Below are 8,303 nucleotides of genomic sequence, written 5' to 3'. Positions count from 1 at the left end.
CCCGTGTGCGGAGTGCTGCCGGTACGCAGCGGGCGTTGCTGCCGCTGCTGCCCGGCGTCACCCGGGCTTGGTAAAGGGATCCCGGAGCTGCGCCGCAGTGACAGCGCAGAGCGGCTCTGAGGGCGGCAGCGCAGCAGCGACGCGCGATCCGCACCGTGCCAGGAGCCACAAACGGCGCTTCTGGAGCGGCAGATGTGTTACGAGTTGTTGTTCCTCTGCCTGAAAAAGTGCCGTGCGCTCCGGCTGAGGACGCGGCCAGAGAGAGCTCTGCTCGCCCTAAAGGCAAACACAGCCCTGTGCTTCCTGCACAGCCCTGCTCGGCGTGGACTTCGGCTGCCTGAGGAGGAACTGAGGCAGGAACTCTCTGTGAGTCCTGCAGGAGCTCAGCAGTACATAATGCCTCCTCCAGCCCGGTTACTGTTAGGTGGTAGCTAACAAAAATGCAAAGAACAGTTTTCTTCTCCAAAAGAAAAGTCAGGCTCTGGTACAGCCTGCCCATGGGGTGCTGGGGTCACTGACCCCACAGGTGCTGGGGAACAGGGCAGGTGTCACCCTGTGTGATGTGGTCTGAGTGGTCCCAGTGCTGGGAGCAGATAGTCTTAGTGCTCTTTTTAGCATAATGATCTGAAAAAGTGAGATGGGAGTACATTGTGTGACAGTATCACTAAATTTTCAGCTGATGGAAAAATCAGCTCCTAGGCCTGTGGGCTGTGTGGAGTAAGGAAAGAAGAAAACTGTGTTTTTTTCAGATGTTTTCTTGTTGCTGAAACCCCATGTCTGATTTCTTTACTGAATACAGGACGTGGCTGTGGAGAACAAAGCATCTGAGATGTTTTTAATTCATTCTCCTATTTCTGTCAAACACAGTGCTGTGTAATTAAACCCCGCAGCCCATATTTCCCAGTCCTTTTGTCTGCTCAGAGCAGGTCGTTGATGGGACTTTTGTCATGGACGTTGATAGTAATCTGTGGTTTTATTGACTTTAGCTCTATGAAGCACTGCTTTATTACAGTGTGACGGTGACAGAACGTCACAGCGGCGCCTCCAGATCTCCAGGACTGTGCTTCTGGTGTTTTGCAGCTGGGTCAAGTTTCACCTTCCCCTCTAGAGTCCCTGTGGCATTCAGGCACGCTGGGCCTGTCCGTAGGAGTCTCTCCAAGAAACCTGGGGCGTTAGGCTGGGCCTGGCTGCCTGCTGCACATCCTCAGTGCAGTGCTGGCACCAGCAGTTCTGTCCACAGTGGACAAGGATCTTTGGGCTGTTCTGACTTTCATTGCGTTGAGCAATAGATGAGGTAGCATAAATGAGGTGTGAATAAATGCATGCTTCCAGATAGCACGGTGTGGGGAAGTGAGTTTATGCTGTTTTTGTTCCAGTACAAAAGAAGAAAATACATTCTTGAGAGACGAAGCGAGCGTTGGGAATTTCTAAAGGGATCTTTCACAGACATACTTCAGAAGTTCCTTTTTTGTTCTTTCTCCTTGATCTTGTAATGTTAGAGCCTGTCTTGCCAACCAGGATCCAGTTCTAGGAACTTGTAATGCTGTTAGTGTGACCGAATCTCTGTGGCGCAGTGGGAAAAGCAGCATCACAAATGTTATGCTTGTACTTCCTGACTTCAGAAATCACCCCATTTGATCTTATTTTTAGTCCTCTTACTGAAAAGGGAAAATAAGCAGGCCTTAGAGGCTGAGTTATATGCTTGGATGTGGCCTGAAGTGACAACTCACAGGGAGCTTATTTCTTGTTTCTTTTGAGCTTACTCCAGCTGAAACGATCAGAGCAAGCCACCCTCTGGAACACTTAGCAGCTTAGTGCAGCCGGAGAGTGATCATAGGATGCTGTCTCTCCTCAGATAAATAATTCATTGTTCACATGCTGATGCACATGCATGGTTTTCTTCGGAATGAAAGCTTCTGTAAGGGTGCTGGACTTTTGATCTTCGTTATTGTAAGTAAATGGCTCCTGATAATTTTGCAAAGAACAGACAAATACATGGCAGAACTGGGAGTGACAAAAAGAGGAATTTGCATGTAAATGGTGAAGGTAGGTGAAAAGAGACCTCTTAAAGGAGGAAAAAAAAAAGGTGAATAAAGGTAGTACTGAAGTACTTGGGTGATGTATTTGATGACATCAGCCTGAAAGTAATGCTATGATTTGTCTTCATTTTGGCCTTTTAGCCCACGTGGGGTGCTTCATTGCACAGACACATGCAGTGCTTGGCCCGATGGGATGTGTATTTGGGATGTGGACAGCTTGACCAGGAATCTGCCTTCCTTCCAGCTCTCTCTCAAACTTCGTGTTCTTCTTAACCCATTTCTGTGTGTGTGTTCTTAATTAAAAGCACTGGCAGTAGTTCTGGCAGACGGAGCCTTCCTGAACATTCAGCTGTGGAATGATTTGCAGTGTGAGAGCTGGGCTGGGTTCTCCTGCAGCAGTGCATTCCCTGTGAGGTGCTGCAGCCCTGGGGCTGACAGGGACACAGCTGGAGGAGCGATCTGTTACAGCTTGGCTCTCTCCAGTTAGCCATGAGAGGCTCCATAGTATCCCCAGCAATACTGTGTGAGTCAAATGCATATCTGCAGGCTCGCATTCAGGCAGGTAAATGTCCCTGGTGCTAGCATGGTGTTTAGGAAGGATTTGCATGCAGTTCTGTCTCGTCTCCGTCTGCCAAGCCTGAAGGTTTTAAAACCAAGTCATGAGTGTGCAGTTGTCAGGTTTCAGAGACAAGGAGAAGGTGGCTCAGAGCACAGGGCTCATACCCATACAGAGCTGACCTTCAGCCCTGCTAGCAGCCTCTGTGTTCTGTCTTTGGATTGCTCACAGAACTCATGGGTTTCCTCACCCAGCTGATGTGGCCCTGCAGAGTGGTGGTGATGGGGCTGCTCCCAGCAGGGTGGCAGCTCTGCCGTGTGGTCTCGCTCTGAGCTCAGGCTGGTGTGAGCCGTGCCCCACGGGGGGAGCCTTCCTCTCATTCCCAGTTCCGTGGCCTGCTGCTCTGCGTAATGCCTGGTAATTATGAGGTGAGTCAGATCAGCCCTGATCTGATGAAAAAAACTAACTCATCAGAAAACGAGCTACGATCTCTAGAACTGAAACAAGGGAGAGGACAGAGGAAGGGGTGGGACTGTCTCTTTTGGTGGCAGGGTACAATTAAATGATTTTCACAACTGGCTTAAGCAATCCCCAGAAGGCATTTCCCTCCCCCAGCCCCAGCAGGACTGGTTTACAGATGGGCTATTCCCACCCGTGCCATTCGCTCGGCCCAGCTGTGACCAGAACCTGGACATCCCGTGCTGGAAATCCAGGTGTGAGCCCTGGGGCTGGGATGGCTTCAAGTGGTGGTGCAGCCCTTCAGGAATGCTGCCGGGCCAGGTCAGCCATGGAATGGGCATGGTGAGCACCTAGCTGTCTCTCAGCAGCAGAAATGCAGGCAGCTTTAGTCCTCAAGTTGAGGATGCATGAATCAGCATCTGATAAGAACAGATTGATAGTTGGAAACAAGCTGCAAACAGGAAGCAGGCCTTGGGGATTTTGCACAAATTGATGATCTGATAGAGTATTCTGGATGAATGCTCGATTCGGGCGAATTTATTCACTTACAGATTTGGCCTGTACATACTTGTGCTGGAAAGCACTGCTCTGGCTCCTCAGGCAGCACAGTGCTTGTCTATAAGCATTCTCTGTCCCCCTTCTTCTAATGGGAGCCAGCACACCGACCTCATTCCTCTCCCTGTTAGTCTCATGCTGCTACAGGCTTAGTGCAGCTGCTGGTAGCAGAGTTCAGCTGGCAGAGGTGAGTGGAGACAGGGAAGAGGCCACTGCTGCACTCTGTCCTGGGTATAGGAGTGCCATGAGGTGTTACTGCTGAGCTGAAAGGGAAGGAAGCTGTCCTGCCAAGTCCCCTGCTCTTCAGATAGCATGTTGCTCTTTGTGCAAGTGCTTCCCTGGCTGCAGAAGGAGAACCTCCACAGGGCAACCTAAGTGTGAGTTAAATAATAGAATATGTGCTTAAGGTTACGTGATTCTAAATACACCTTTGTAGCTGGAGGGTAATTGGTTTGTGCAATAAGTTACTTCAGAGCTCCCTGAGATAGCTGGTGGGTGACGATGGGATCACAGGGCTACCTACCACCTATCACTTGCTGATTGCAATTTAAGGCAGCCAGTCCTCTGGCTGTGGTGTAATAATTTTGCTTTTTAACCCAGAAAGCCTGCAGTGCCAACACAGTGCTTCTGTTCTAATGCAGTACTAACCTGAGAGCTTTGTAGAGAAGATGGATACTTCTGCCAAGTCTGCTTAAACCTTTTAAGTCTGACACAGAGTTGTAATGACAATCCAGGAAATAGGTCTGTACTGTATCGTGTGTGTGTGTGTAGTTTAAAGTTTGGATGCAAGTGTGAATTTTACTATGAGGTGCAGAATGGAGGAGAGGAGGCTGAAGGGTGACCGTATTACTCTCTGAAAGGAGGTGGTGGTGAGGTGGGGATCAGCCTCTGCTCCTGGGGAACAGCAGTAGGATGCGAGGTGATGGGCTCATGGTGCACCAGGATGGGTTCAGGTCGGGTACTGGGAACAGTTTCTTCTCTGAGGGAGCAGTGATGCACTGGCACAGCTGCCCAGGGGCTGCTGGGGTCACCGTTCCTGGGGCTGTCGTTCTGCTTGGCAGAGCTGCCAGAAGAGCTTCCCCAGGTGCTGCTCACAGTCTGTGCTGGGAGGGGCAGCGGAGCCCGTCTGATGGATGCTTGTTTTCTTCTGTCCTCAGCAGTGGTTTGAAATAACGTCTGTTTAAGGTAGGAGCTTGGAAACAAGGCGTTATTTAATTTTGTTATGAAAAGGCTTTTTTAGTGCGTGGCCTGTTAGTTAGGAGCTCTGTAGCTGCTCCTGTCACTTGTCTGGAATGTGAAGCACTGCAACGGTCGCACGTTGCTCACAGCACTTACAGCTCTGCAGTTTTTCCAAACAAGGAGCAGAGGAATGGAGGTGCACAACGGCCGCTTCTCACCCAAAGCTCTCTTCTTTCCTCCCTTTGGTTTCAAAAGAAAAATAGCAATATCAGTGCTGCCTTAACAGCACTGCTCACTTGTCTCACTGGAACTTGGCTTTGGCTGTCGGCCTTTCAGTGCAGCAGTGGTGGTTTGCAGGCAGCCCCGCTCTGCCCACTGTGTGCCATTTGGGGTCCCATGGGCTGTTCATCGCCCTCCCCAGGAGATGTCCTGTAGGAGCTGTGAAGTGCCTTTCATCTCATGTTTGCCCCTCGCTGGGGCTCCTTTGGGTCTGAATGCAGCCCATAGGTTGGGGAACAGCACGTACCAGCTGATGTGTGGGTGGGCAGGAGAGATGGATTTGCTGAGCTCCGCGTTTGCTTTATGGTTTTGTGTTACTTTCTCACTAATTCCTGGAATTGCTTTTACTCTTTTGACTTCTCCCAAATGCTGCGAATCAAAGCACTGAAGTCACGCTGAGCAGTGTTGATCTGTTCAGAACATGCCTCCATCTGACTGCTGTGCTTTGCAGCTTTGTGGGCCGGGGGTGTGAGCAGTGTATGCTATGTGCCTCTGCCCTGGTAGCTTATTTCATGTTCCGGATGTGGAGTTGGTGGTAGTTATGCTCTCTTGCCTGCAGAGACTTGAAGACATTCTGATGCATTTTTTACAGGAGGCTGGAGGGGTTGTATTGCATAATCTTTCCTTTGCTTTTCCGCCTTTTGGGACTGTCTTTGTGGCCTAAAAATGTCATTCCCTGCTTGTTTGGGCAGAAGTCATCAGCCTGTGTACATCAAATCCAAGGAATTTGTACACAGAGAGTGAGCGTACCGAGTGCAGGGCTCGGTTTGAAGATAGCCATTTCCTTCTGCATTCTGGGCATCTGCTTTGTTCATCAGTGCTTCCAAAAAGGCTCAGTGTCCTCAGACCTGAGGGATTACATCTCTTTTCTTTTGAGTAACTTTTTGAGGCATTCTGATACTATTTACCACATTTTATTGGAAAAAGTTAATAGGTGAAACAACGTACTCCTCGATGAGGTATCTTCAGCAAGCAGCAGACAGCTGGTGCCTTGTTTGCTGCTGGGTGCCCTCTTGCCTTACAGGCTCAGGAAACTGCTTTGTGTTCTAATTAAGCCTTACCTCTGTGACAGCAAGATTTGCATAAAGAAGCATATGAAGAAAGGTAAGAAATCAGCCTTGCTCGCAGCACTCAGGTCTCTAAAAGCTGTGGGTACACACAGGGGCAGCTCTGTGAGAGCTGCCCAGCACCAGGCTGGGTGCATCAGCCTCAGGAGCAGCAGTGCTATTGGGCAGAGAGCCTTCAAATTATTATTTATGGTGCCGTGTTTGCAGCTGCACAGAGCACTGGGTTGGTGCCACACACTGCCAGAGCTGCATCCCGGCTGGATCTGCATTTGTGTCCTGTGCCATGTGTGCTGCTGAGAGAGAGAGATCTGGAAGAGGATACAGGTTGGAGGCAGCACTTGCCTTGCATGTCAGGAATGCGGGCTTTCTATCTGATAGCTGGGGCCCATTTGGGCATTTTTCCATCCTGATTAATGCTATAATTGATACTGTAATGCTGGCGTTAATCAAATGGCTGCAGTAATGCCTCGTGTCCCGCTGGTGGGTCGGTGCTCTGTTGGCTGTGTGCTGGGGGCACTCCCAGGAGCAGCTGGGGGGCGGGGGGATGCAGGCTGTGTTCTGCTGGTAGTGCTGAGCTCCTCTCTGCTCTTTGCTTTGGGTTTTCTGAGGTTGGAGGGAGTGTGTCAGGGGAGGGAAGGCTTTGGTAACTTCTTTCTCCCTGGGGTAAGTTATGAACTGCAGTCCTGTATGGAGTGTTCGCTCTTTAAAACCATGATGAAATGTTATTTTAGCTCTTACCTGAATTACATTGTGTTGTACGTTAAACTCACACAGCTTACTTTATTTTCACTTATTGAAATCACTGCTGTTGAAGCAGACGTTGCAAGAAAAGAGGTTTTATTGTTTCTCCAGTGTGCTTTGGGTAACTTTTTATGTGATCAATAGGACATTGCAATCGTTTGTAATGGAGCCAGTTTTGCACCATTTTCTCTTCATGCTTTCTGTCCTCTTTGTTCTTTTCAGTTCTGATTTTCAGTGGAATAAGATCAATAGCACGTGGAAGTGTTTGACTCACAAACGTGGAAAAGGCAAGAAGTGTGAGCATGGCAGCGTGGTCCTGCCTATAAACATCGCCTTCTGGGGAGGTGTTGGTGTACAGCAAGCACTTCACCTTCATGGGGCTTCTCTGGCTGGGGCTTTTCTGGTTTGGGCTTTGCTGTGTTTTTCTTAGGAGTGTCCCATTTCAGATGATCCCTCGGTGATGTATTGCTCTGCGCGGGCGTTCTGGTTCCTGGTAGCAGCATGGCAGCACTGCTGCATTGCTGACATTCTGATGGGGGAAACTGCAGCAGTGGACAAAGTTTTCTGTGTCTGTTCATGTCAGAGTTCAAGAGTCTGGAAGCTATAAACAAATATTTTCAGTGTCTTAAAATGAGACTTTGTGTTAATGGCGCTGAGGGATCTGAAGATGTAAAGCTTTGGGAGTTTTACTGACTTTGAGGGAGGTCAGAGTTGGAATCTGCTCGTGTGCAGAAGTGGTGCTGGGCTGGAGGAGTGTGTGTTCGGTGTTCAGTGTCATTTTGGTAGTGTAACAAACACACTGCTTCTGATTGCTGTGTTTGTGTGTGGCACTTCTCGTGCACTCGGTTGCCCTTCTGCTTTTTGTGCCTCCAAAGCTTTTTGCTTTGGAAGAGATGGGGAGACTTCGATGGGCTTTGTGTTTCTAACTGGCTGTGAGATATTGAGCTCAGGTGGAGCAGAGCACTCACTCCATCTGGCCTGGGAGGTTGAAAAGGGTGTTGTTTCCTCCTGCTCCATTCTCTGTCTGCTGGCTCAAGCAGAGTGAGGAAGGCAGCTGCCAGCTGTCCTGCTTCAGTAAGAGAGAGGATGAGCACGACGTGTCCGGTCCTTCTTGTGTCCCTGCACCAAGTGTCAGCTCTTCTGCCCTTCCTGTGGCTGTCTGCTGGAATTGGCAATGTGGCTGTCTGCTGCAGCTGCTCCATGTTTGTGCGAAGTCAGCTTGGTTTTCCGTGGCTGGGCCACAGGTCTGACATCTGTCTGCTGTTGGAGGGAGCTGGAAGGTGAGGAGGTGCTCAGGCATCCCGTGGCAGGGCGTGCTGGCTTACTTCTTGGAGACAGTCATCATAATCATGTGACAATATGAAACCTTAAATTCAAGACACTTGAAATCCCACATCTTTATTAATTTGACTTTTAATAATAACTGGT

The sequence above is a fragment of the Meleagris gallopavo genome, chromosome 17 (assembly GCF_000146605.3).
Source record: "Meleagris gallopavo isolate NT-WF06-2002-E0010 breed Aviagen turkey brand Nicholas breeding stock chromosome 17, Turkey_5.1, whole genome shotgun sequence".
Lineage (NCBI taxonomy): Eukaryota > Metazoa > Chordata > Aves > Galliformes > Phasianidae > Meleagris > Meleagris gallopavo.
Note: the sequence above shows the minus strand (reverse complement) of the source record.